Below are 9237 nucleotides of genomic sequence, written 5' to 3' on the forward strand. Positions count from 1 at the left end.
CTTGAGATTCTTCTTTCCCTCTGCCCCTACCTTAGCTCTTTCTCTCTCTCTCTCTCAAATCAATAAATAAAACATTCAAATATATATGTGTGTGTGTGTGTGTATGCGTGTGTATGCCACACAATTACAAAAAGCACCCTCAAATAGTTAGAGATATGCATCTTATCAGAAAATTACCAAGTCACAAACTGAGGATTTCTTGTTTTGGGACATCCTTTTTTGACAAAATACTGTTATATAAAGGAGGTTAATGGGACAAAGAGAATAGTGTTAAGATTTCCTATCTGAGGTAATCCGTGTTTTGCATGTGTTAACGTTCATTAAAGAAAAAAACATATCTTGAATGGTGAAAATATTTTTTAACAAGCAACTTGTTTCTCCAAAGTGTTAAATCAAACTCATAATCACTTTCAATTTCAATATCAAGTATGAAGAGATATGATATTTACAGATTCTGGAAGACAAAGAAATATCGACTCATTAAAGTGTGACCTTTGTGTGTGTGTGTTTGAAAATATTTTCAGCTTACTTAGAAGCAACCTAGGACATTTTTGGTAAAAAAAAAAAAAAAAAATTGAAATATATTTTAAGATGCTGTGTAGATTTGGTTAAACACCTATTAAGGGGCCACTTTTGGTACTTTTCTTGAAATCACTGGACACTGTCTGACACTCCCCAGTGATCTCAGAGGCTTTCCTGACTCTTTGGATCTCTCCCTTGCAGCTTGTTGTCTGGTTTAGCTCTGACCTTATAAATAACAACTAAAGACAAACCAATTCTCCATCAGTGTCTTTGGACCCTTATCACATTGTGCCATAACTTTAATGTAGCCATGGTCTCTCTAGTCTTCTGCCTCATCAATTCTTTAAAAGCGAAATATGAATTCAAACTATTGTTTTGTTTTACTGGAAGGCACCTAATGGCTAGACTTTGAAACAATGTTTTGCAATGTCTGTTTCCTATTAATTCTGGGATGAGCTTTTGGATCTATATCCGTCCATCCGTCTTGACACCAATAAAATTTAGAAACATTACAATTGTAGTTGCCCAGACCTATATTGTTATAGCCACTCTGGCAAAAGTTGGCTAATATTCTGGTAGCATGACGAGACAATGGAACTTTTTGATATTTCAGCCAAAAACCGTTTAAAGACTGTTGAAGAAATGAACATGGATCCTGGTTGTTGTCTGAAAAGTTTTTTCTGACACTTTTTGGTAACATCAAATATCTGCCAGGATTAGAAGTTGCAGAATTGATGTAAGTGGCTTGGATATAAGCCTTGAAACAAAAGTGGAAAGTTCTTGTTGGCACAGAGGATGATATTATGTGAGGAAAAAAACCCCCAAAAAACAGACATCAGTAAGTAGTTGAAAATTGTTTCAGACAAGTGATTCTGAGTAGGAAGGAATTTTAGTATCCCTTAACCAATTAACTTTACTTATATTTCATTTTTCATGTTTGCATAAGTGGTATAAGGTTAAAAACAATATCTCCCATGTCTAAAGGAACTTTTTCAATAAATATAAAATATAAATTTTCTGTGTAAAAAGGTATATGCCATACATGAATCACCAGAAAATAGGTAAGTGTTTATTGGATTATTTGAAATACCAATTGTTTGGTATTAAGCTAAGAGCAGAATATGCAATCATTTGAAAAGCTTAAAAATACTTTTGTACAAAATTTATATAGCCTTTATTCTACATAAGTCCCTACACTTGGCCTGATGAAAGTACAGACAGTTTATATAAACCAAATAAAAAGAAATTTACAAAAAAGCAAGACTGTAAATAAATACTTTTAATAGCATGAAAATGATAAATGCCTTGCAAACGGTCATCTAACTATGTACTATGAAGATTTCAAAGATAGGAAGGTGATATCCAGCCTACCCTGAAGATAAGCCTTCATGATTCAAGACGTATCACAGGGGAAAGGTGATCACCTTGAGAAATGTCCTCAGTAAATGACCAAGAGTTGAGGTTACACCTTACCAGTCTGCAGAGCGAGTACAGGGCAGTGAGGAGGTTAGAACAGAGCAAGGCACCAACCAGCTCATTAATGGTCTCAAGTCCATGGCACATGGAATTCATGTAGGATCCCTTAGAAACCACTAAACATATTTACATAGTGAGCATGTCTGATCACAAATCCTCAAAGAAGAGGATTCTGGTATCACTTGCAGGGAAGACTTTGCTAGGATCGGGGCAGGGAAGGAGGGCGTAAGGAACACGATGGAAGAATAGAGGAGATGGCAGAGAAAGTCAATTTAAAACTTTCCCTGAGACATCTTGGTCTTGAAATGGTTTGCAGGTCGTCCCTGACAGTACCTGCAGGCACCTGTCGGTGGTGTCATCAAAACCTACATACACGATGGAAGGAAATGTCATCACAGTAAGGCCATCCTCACTGTTACAATTTGCATTCTTTATTCAAAAGAGTTACCATCTTTGAGATATGAACTAATTTCTCTCATCATATTGTGGTCTCAAACCACAGTGATGAATGGCGGGTGAGATCAGGGAACTACAAGGGTTTGTGGAGGGCCTCATTAAGGGCTCCCTTTGGCTGTGGCGGCCATCAATGGAGAGAAGAAACTGAATATATAGTGTCCACAATATCTTCACAGTATTAGATCTCAAACCACCTGAGTTATGAATCCTTAGCTTGAGAGAGAAAAATAGTAGGATGGAAAACACACACACAGTCATATGCACAGTTACGCAGACACATGGACACACATTCATAGACACACATGCACACGCACACACACACACACACAGGCCTATGGATATAAATATATATAAGCTCAGAAGAACATTTTTCTATGTCTCTTAAAGTAAAGCAATGAAGAGTGGTGGAAAGAGCATGCATTTTTTTTCTCAGCTACATTTGAGTTCAATCCTGATTGTAAGACTCCAGGCAAGTGATTTAAAGCGTATGTCTGAGCCTTTGTTTATAGTTCTGTTGCAAGTCGGTCACGCTCACTTACAGTTATTTCTTGGGAAGGAAAGTTTCCTCCCAGCAGGGGGTTAAGCTTGGCCCAGGTGCCCTATCATGCACGGGGTCTCAGCTCATCAGAGAATTCTCAGCAATTTCCTTGAAGTCAGCGTGTCATAGAAGAGTGAGGTCAGCCAGGGTCAGTGAGCACCTAGTATGTTGGTGAAGTGAAACAGAGAGGTTCCGAGATAGACGAATCTGGCCCCAACATGAGTACTGCATGTTTGACCTGAGGCCAGTCACTTGCTTTCTCTGATCCTCCAATCATCAGTCTGTAAAAAAATCACAGTAGGGGGACGCCTGAGGGGCTCAGTGGGTTAAAGTCTCTGCCTTCAGCTCCAGTCATGATCCCAGGGTCCTGGGATTGAGCCCGGCATCGGGCTCTCTGCTCAGCGGGGAGCCTGCTTCACCTTCTCACTCTCTGCCTGCCTCTCTGACTACTTGTGATCTCTGTCTGTCAAATAAATAAATAAAATCTTAAAAAAAAAAAAAAGAATCACAGTAGGATTGCTAACAGGATTCAATCAGTTTATGGTGTCTGCACATAGTAGGTACTCAACCAGATATCCCTGCCTCTGAAGGGAGGTTTCACTTTTGGCCTCTGTTGTAAGCTGATTCTCATACTTTCTCTCTGCACCTCTACCACGTTCTGATGTTATCTCACTCAGCAAAGATAGCTGTTGGGAGCTAACCTTAACTGTCAGGTTTTTTTTTTCAAACAGCTATCCCTGGAACATAACAGTTCATTTAAACCAATCCCAGAAAGAGGAGACACCATGCACCCCTCTATAGGTAGTGTGAGGCTGGGCTGTATCTCTTGACTGGGAGAGTTCTTGCTGACAAAGTTTGACTGGTAGGAACATGAAGGAGGAAAGAAAAGAAACACCCACACGCACACACATACACACACTGTATCCTCATCTGTTAAGAGTACATCTTCCAGAGAACAAATCCAATGTTCTGTCTTATGATCAATTAAAGCCCATTTACGCACCCCTGATGAATGTCCCATGCCATGGTGCTTGAACAGTTTCTAGATTCAGTTAAACCTCAAGTCAGATTTTGGGACCATGTCTTCACACAAAGGGCTCTGGAGAGCTCCAGTCTGATGACAAATTTCTTCCATCACACGCCTCTTGAGAAGAAACAGCATTTCATACCTCTCCACCTGCGTGGATCTGATTGAGATCAGATTTTAAGTCTTATTTCTAGTTTTCTTCTTTTCAGTATCGGTGTTGTCTCGGTGTCCCCTTCCCTTCCCAGGGATGCAGGTCAGCACCCCCAGCTGACTCTGAGGACTAGCTGTATAGCCTCCATCCAGGTTCTACTTGTTGAAAACAAGTGGTGCCAAATGCAGTTGCTTTGGATAGAGATTTGTTTGTTGTGGATCTGGATCACACACATACTCCCGGGCATCTGTGAATAGGATGCCATATTCCAGTGGTTAAAACAACAAGAGGTAACGTTTCATTCATTTCATTCAGAAGAGCATGTACCAGTAATCAGACTCTGTGCTAGGCTCTGAGGTGGGGCAGGACGATAGGCACAATGGTGACAATGTGCACTCCTTGCCCTGAAAGAGATACTATTTCAAGTCTGGTGACTGGTGCCTGGGGTCCAATAGAAGCCTTATACTCTCTGATATCACAGCATAGTGAGGACAGGGGCCTCTGATTAAGCAAGTATGATGAGTGCTGTGGTGGTGAGGCACTCAAGGATGAGGACTTTATAACAATTTAGGGAGATAATCTAAGGTAGCCCAGGTTGGAGACAGTGGTGGCCTGAACAGTTTGGTGGTTTCCAGGGTGCAAGAAAGGAAATAGATTATGTGGAATATTCAGGAGGAAGAGACAAAAGCTTTTGTGAATCACCGTATGTAGCAGCTGAGGTTAAAGAAAACTTGTAGGCAGGATGAACCAACCACAGGCAGATGTTGCCATGAATGAAACAGAAATGCCAACCAATCTTATGGCCTCACCATGTGGTTTAAGGACAGGCTCACACCCAGTGGTCTGGTGAATGCCGTGTTGTCTCAGAATATATGGTGTTCCTCCTGGTTGCACTTGGGAAAGCTCCAGCTGCTAAAGCCGGTGGCAGTACTAGTGGCAGAATCAGGACTTCTCTGTAGGAACTTGTGTAACTATCTTCATGGGACCATCTGTGCAGATATTTGTTCCTGGGATTTGGCCCATGAACCCTGAAGCCAAATTCAGAGTTATGGGTAGCAAGGAGGGCACATGATGTGATGAGCACTGGGCGTTATATGCAACTAATGAATGAACACTGTATCAAAAACTAATTATGTACTATAAGTTGGTGAATCAATTTTAAATTAAAAGGAAAAAAAAAAAATCTCTCCTCAGAGCTGTGGATCCAGGGTGATCAGAGCCCCGGAACAGAAACACCCTTACCAGACCTAGACATAGGTACATATTAGAAGATATGAGGAGCCTTTGGGGGTATGGGGCTGGCATTTTGATATTCAAGACTTGAAGAACTGGATTCCAGGTCTAGTTCTTGCTAACCCAACATTTTACCTTCTTGGTTAAGAATATGCCCTATCTAGCTTCATTTTCCCCTCTATAAATTGAAGTGCTGGACCACATAACATCAAGGAACCTCTAGCAATATGATAGCCTGTGTTTTTGTTTTATAATTAACAGATGACAGGAAGATGCTGTTCATTGTCAGAGGCCTGATTCTGAAGGCTGTATTTGTGTTATTTCTATTGAAGGCATTTGTGAATGCATACACAGAGACACTCTAGAAAGCCAACTCCATGATAGCTAAAGAATAGAACCTATTGAGAAACTGATCATTAGCAGTTGTGATTTCTGAGCTCAGAGAGAAACACTGGCTGGGGTGGGGTTATGGAAATTAAACCCTCAAGAATGAAGTGGCTAATATTTACTGATTTTTTTTTTTTTAATTTAGGAAGTAACCACACATTCTGAATCAAAATTAGGGACACAAAATTTAATAATGAGGCATATATTTGTTATTTGGACTATTCTTAAAAAATCTGGAATCCATTATTTACATTTCCAGAGTTGATAAAGTAATATGAACTTACTCTGGGCAAAGCAATCTTCTAAGCGCTCTGATAGTTTTCTGTAATCCATACAGTACACATCAGTTCCAGTAAACAGCCAAGGGAAGAGTCGCAGAGATGCTATGACCTGCCTCCAGTCACACAGTTACTTCCTATCAGAACTGGTATGTGAAGTCAGCCCCATTGAAACCAGAGTCTACCATATTTCTTCTCAAACATTCAGAGGCAGTGCTAAAGGTCCTGCTATAATCTCCTTATTCTCCATTTAGGAGCTCTCAGTACTGGGATTTAGTCAGAAGTGCATGTGACTCTTGACCTTAAGGTCATGACTTTGAGCCCCACATTGGGTGTAGAGATTACTTACATAAACATAAACAAAAAATTTCAGTATCTGTAAAAAATAATTCCATAAACAAAACCAACCAACCAAGAAGAAATGGAAAAGAAGCCTTGGCTAATGTGGGGATCTCAAAAGAAACAAAGGCAAATGTCTCTTGTTGGAATTAAGCTGGAATACTCAAGTGTCAGGCAGCTGTGGTTCTCCCCAGGAAAGGGTCTGTGAAAACATCCCAGAGGCAAGTGTGGTCCTGATGCTGCTGTGTAGACAAAACCCCAGGAGGACTCGGTTCTGACGCATTTGGTGAAAAGCAATGATCTCTCTGGGTAGTTAAAACCAAAGAAACCTCTCTCCTCATAGCTAATTTGAAGGGCTGCACTAATCTGAATCTGGGTCAAGTTGTTATACTCTGTGTAGTCTTAACCATCTTCATCCTTAAAAAGGGGATGATAATGCTTTAGGGGAAGAAGGTGGGGATGATATAGGATAGTTCTGGATACTGAGTGAAAATTAGTAAGTAAAACCACATTACTTAATGCACTCATGCTAGCTGCTATTGTTTGGATTTTAATATTATTTTCAGTATCCAAGAAAGAGCTAAGGGTGAGTAGAAGGTAGTTGAATGAAGACTGCCCACATCACGTAATCATGGAGCTGGGACTTAAAGGTCTCTCATGTGAAGGCAGTGGGGGTTACACCATCCCACTGTGCCCACCACAAAGCACTTCTGCGTGCCCAGATCCATGTGGCTGAACATTCTAACACATCATATTCAATTTGGACAACACGTGTGATTTGGACAAGTAGCTTAAACTCTGAATTACAGGGTTCCTCCCTGTAGAGTCGAGTCAATGCAGAGATAAATGTTGGGAATTGTTATCGCCTTTAGTCAGAGAGTTCTTTGTAATATGTGTGGAAAAGTCAGCTTCTCATTCACAAATGTCATGGATCTCCCAAATACAAAGCTAGCAATGTGACATGCTTCTCTGATAAGACACATCAAAACAGTAGACAGGAAGTGCATTAAGTTCCCAGGCATCAGACTGTAATCCGTGCCTACAGATAGTTTATTTTGTGAATATCTCTTTAATTCAAAGGTAGATACTTAGTTTCCTCCTTGTTCAGCCCTTTCCTGTAGGGCCTAGGGATTTGTTGAACGCATACTTCCTCTTGGCTCTCGTAACGAGTGTCTAGTACATCAGCCTCCCTGCCCAGGCTAAAGTGAGGTTGAGTGAATTTAGATCCTTAACTTAGCTAGGATTTCCTGACCCTTAAGCTGATGAACTACATTCTAAAGCGATGGGAAACCAAGCTGTGTGCAGAGAAGAGCCAGATTCCCCATCCAGAGACTTTACTTTTCCCCCAACATTAAATAAAAGTCCTACTTCTCTGCTGAATTTTGATACCAGGTCTTATGGTTGATATTAACAAAGTGACATTCACTTACAGGTTTGACGCACTCTGTCCAGTATGGGAGTCACCAGCTACAAGTTTATTTTACAACTAGACATTCAGTTCCAGAGTCACAGAGGCCACAATTCAAGTGTTCCATCTGCACATGTGACTGGTAGTTGACACACTGGATAGTGCAAATATAGAACATTTTCATCACTGTGCAGAGTTCTTTTGGAAAGCGCTGATCTAGGCCAAAACATGAAGTCATAAAAAAATCATGAAGAGAGGAATTTTTAAAAGGAATGATATCATTTCTGTAAGAGACATTTCCCCTTTTTAAGCCAATCTATTTTAACTCACCTGTAAAACAGCACCGTGAAGGACACTGGGGCCTGGACTTCAGTCCCGAACTTTCTAGCCAACAGATCTTAGGCATGGTGGGAGTTTGAGAGAATGTTCCCAGATCTGAAGACTGGTGGTATTCAACCCCTTTTCTTCTCCCTTTCTTCCAAAGTCATGTTTTGGGACATCTGGTCTCTGGAAATTCCTCACCTGGCTCATAAATTCACTGATGACTCAGTGAGCTTGAGAACATGAAATCTTCCAAGGTCAGACTCATGGTTTCCTTTCAGGCTTGTTTAGCCTTTTGTTGCAAAACCAATGCATCTGCTAACCGCAAGGACATGGTTGGTGCACACTGGAGACAGAAAAGCTTAGTGTCATTGCTCCTGAGACCTGGCTGTGGACCAGAAGTCACAGTCAATGTGGGAGGATGCTTTTGTGGCTTCTGAAGAGTGTTCTTCCTGCAGAAAGCCCTGAGTCTTTCCACCAGATTATTCTTCTACATCTACTTGGCCAATAGTCAGAAACAGACTTTTTTTTTTTTTTTTTTTTTTTTTTTTTTAAGAAATAGACTTTCTTGAAATTAGTACAATATGAAGACCTCTGCCCAAACAAGTCACCTTTTACTGCCATATTAGAATGCTACAAATTTACCACTCCATTAACTCACATTATTAAAAGGTCTTGGATTCATGTAACCTGCAAACATGTTCTCTCATAGGGCAGTATAATTTGAACCTCTTCAAAATAAGAAGTCCCGGCTGGGAATTCAATAAAGCAAGGCTCCTTTGGAGTTAAATTGCACAGGCATCATATCCTCATGTCCTTCAGCCTGGTGAGCTCTAATGGAGGCACCACTTCAAGGTGTCCCCCAGCATTTTGGAGGAATATTCTAGTGCATGTGCTGGGCTTTCACTCATTGTTTCTTTCCCTACCCCTCAGTAGATTATGAAAACTCCTTGAAGGCACTGAGCTCATACAAATCTCTAAATTTCTAGGCTCAGGACTTGACATTAAATAAGGACTCTGAAATGACTTAGTGAAAATGGGAGAGGAAGAGGGAGTGTAAAAGAAAAAAAAACAAACTATGGGTGGATCAGTTAATGTTCT

At 40.6% G+C, this 9237-nt stretch overlaps 1 long non-coding RNA gene across 1 annotated transcript; it reads right to left on the bottom strand.

Moving 5' to 3' along the window:
• Nucleotides 1-3664: 3664 nt before the first annotated feature.
• Nucleotides 3665-8472, bottom strand: LOC116596582. The gene is made up of 3 exons (XR_004288197.1): nt 8146-8472; nt 7838-8031; nt 3665-4417 (listed from the first exon to the last, which is right to left on the bottom strand). It is a non-coding gene; the product is annotated as an uncharacterized LOC116596582 (long non-coding RNA).
• Nucleotides 8473-9237: the final 765 nt, after the last annotated feature.

Source organism: Mustela erminea, chromosome 7 (genome assembly GCF_009829155.1).
Source record: "Mustela erminea isolate mMusErm1 chromosome 7, mMusErm1.Pri, whole genome shotgun sequence".
Taxonomy (NCBI): Eukaryota; Metazoa; Chordata; class Mammalia; order Carnivora; family Mustelidae; genus Mustela; species Mustela erminea.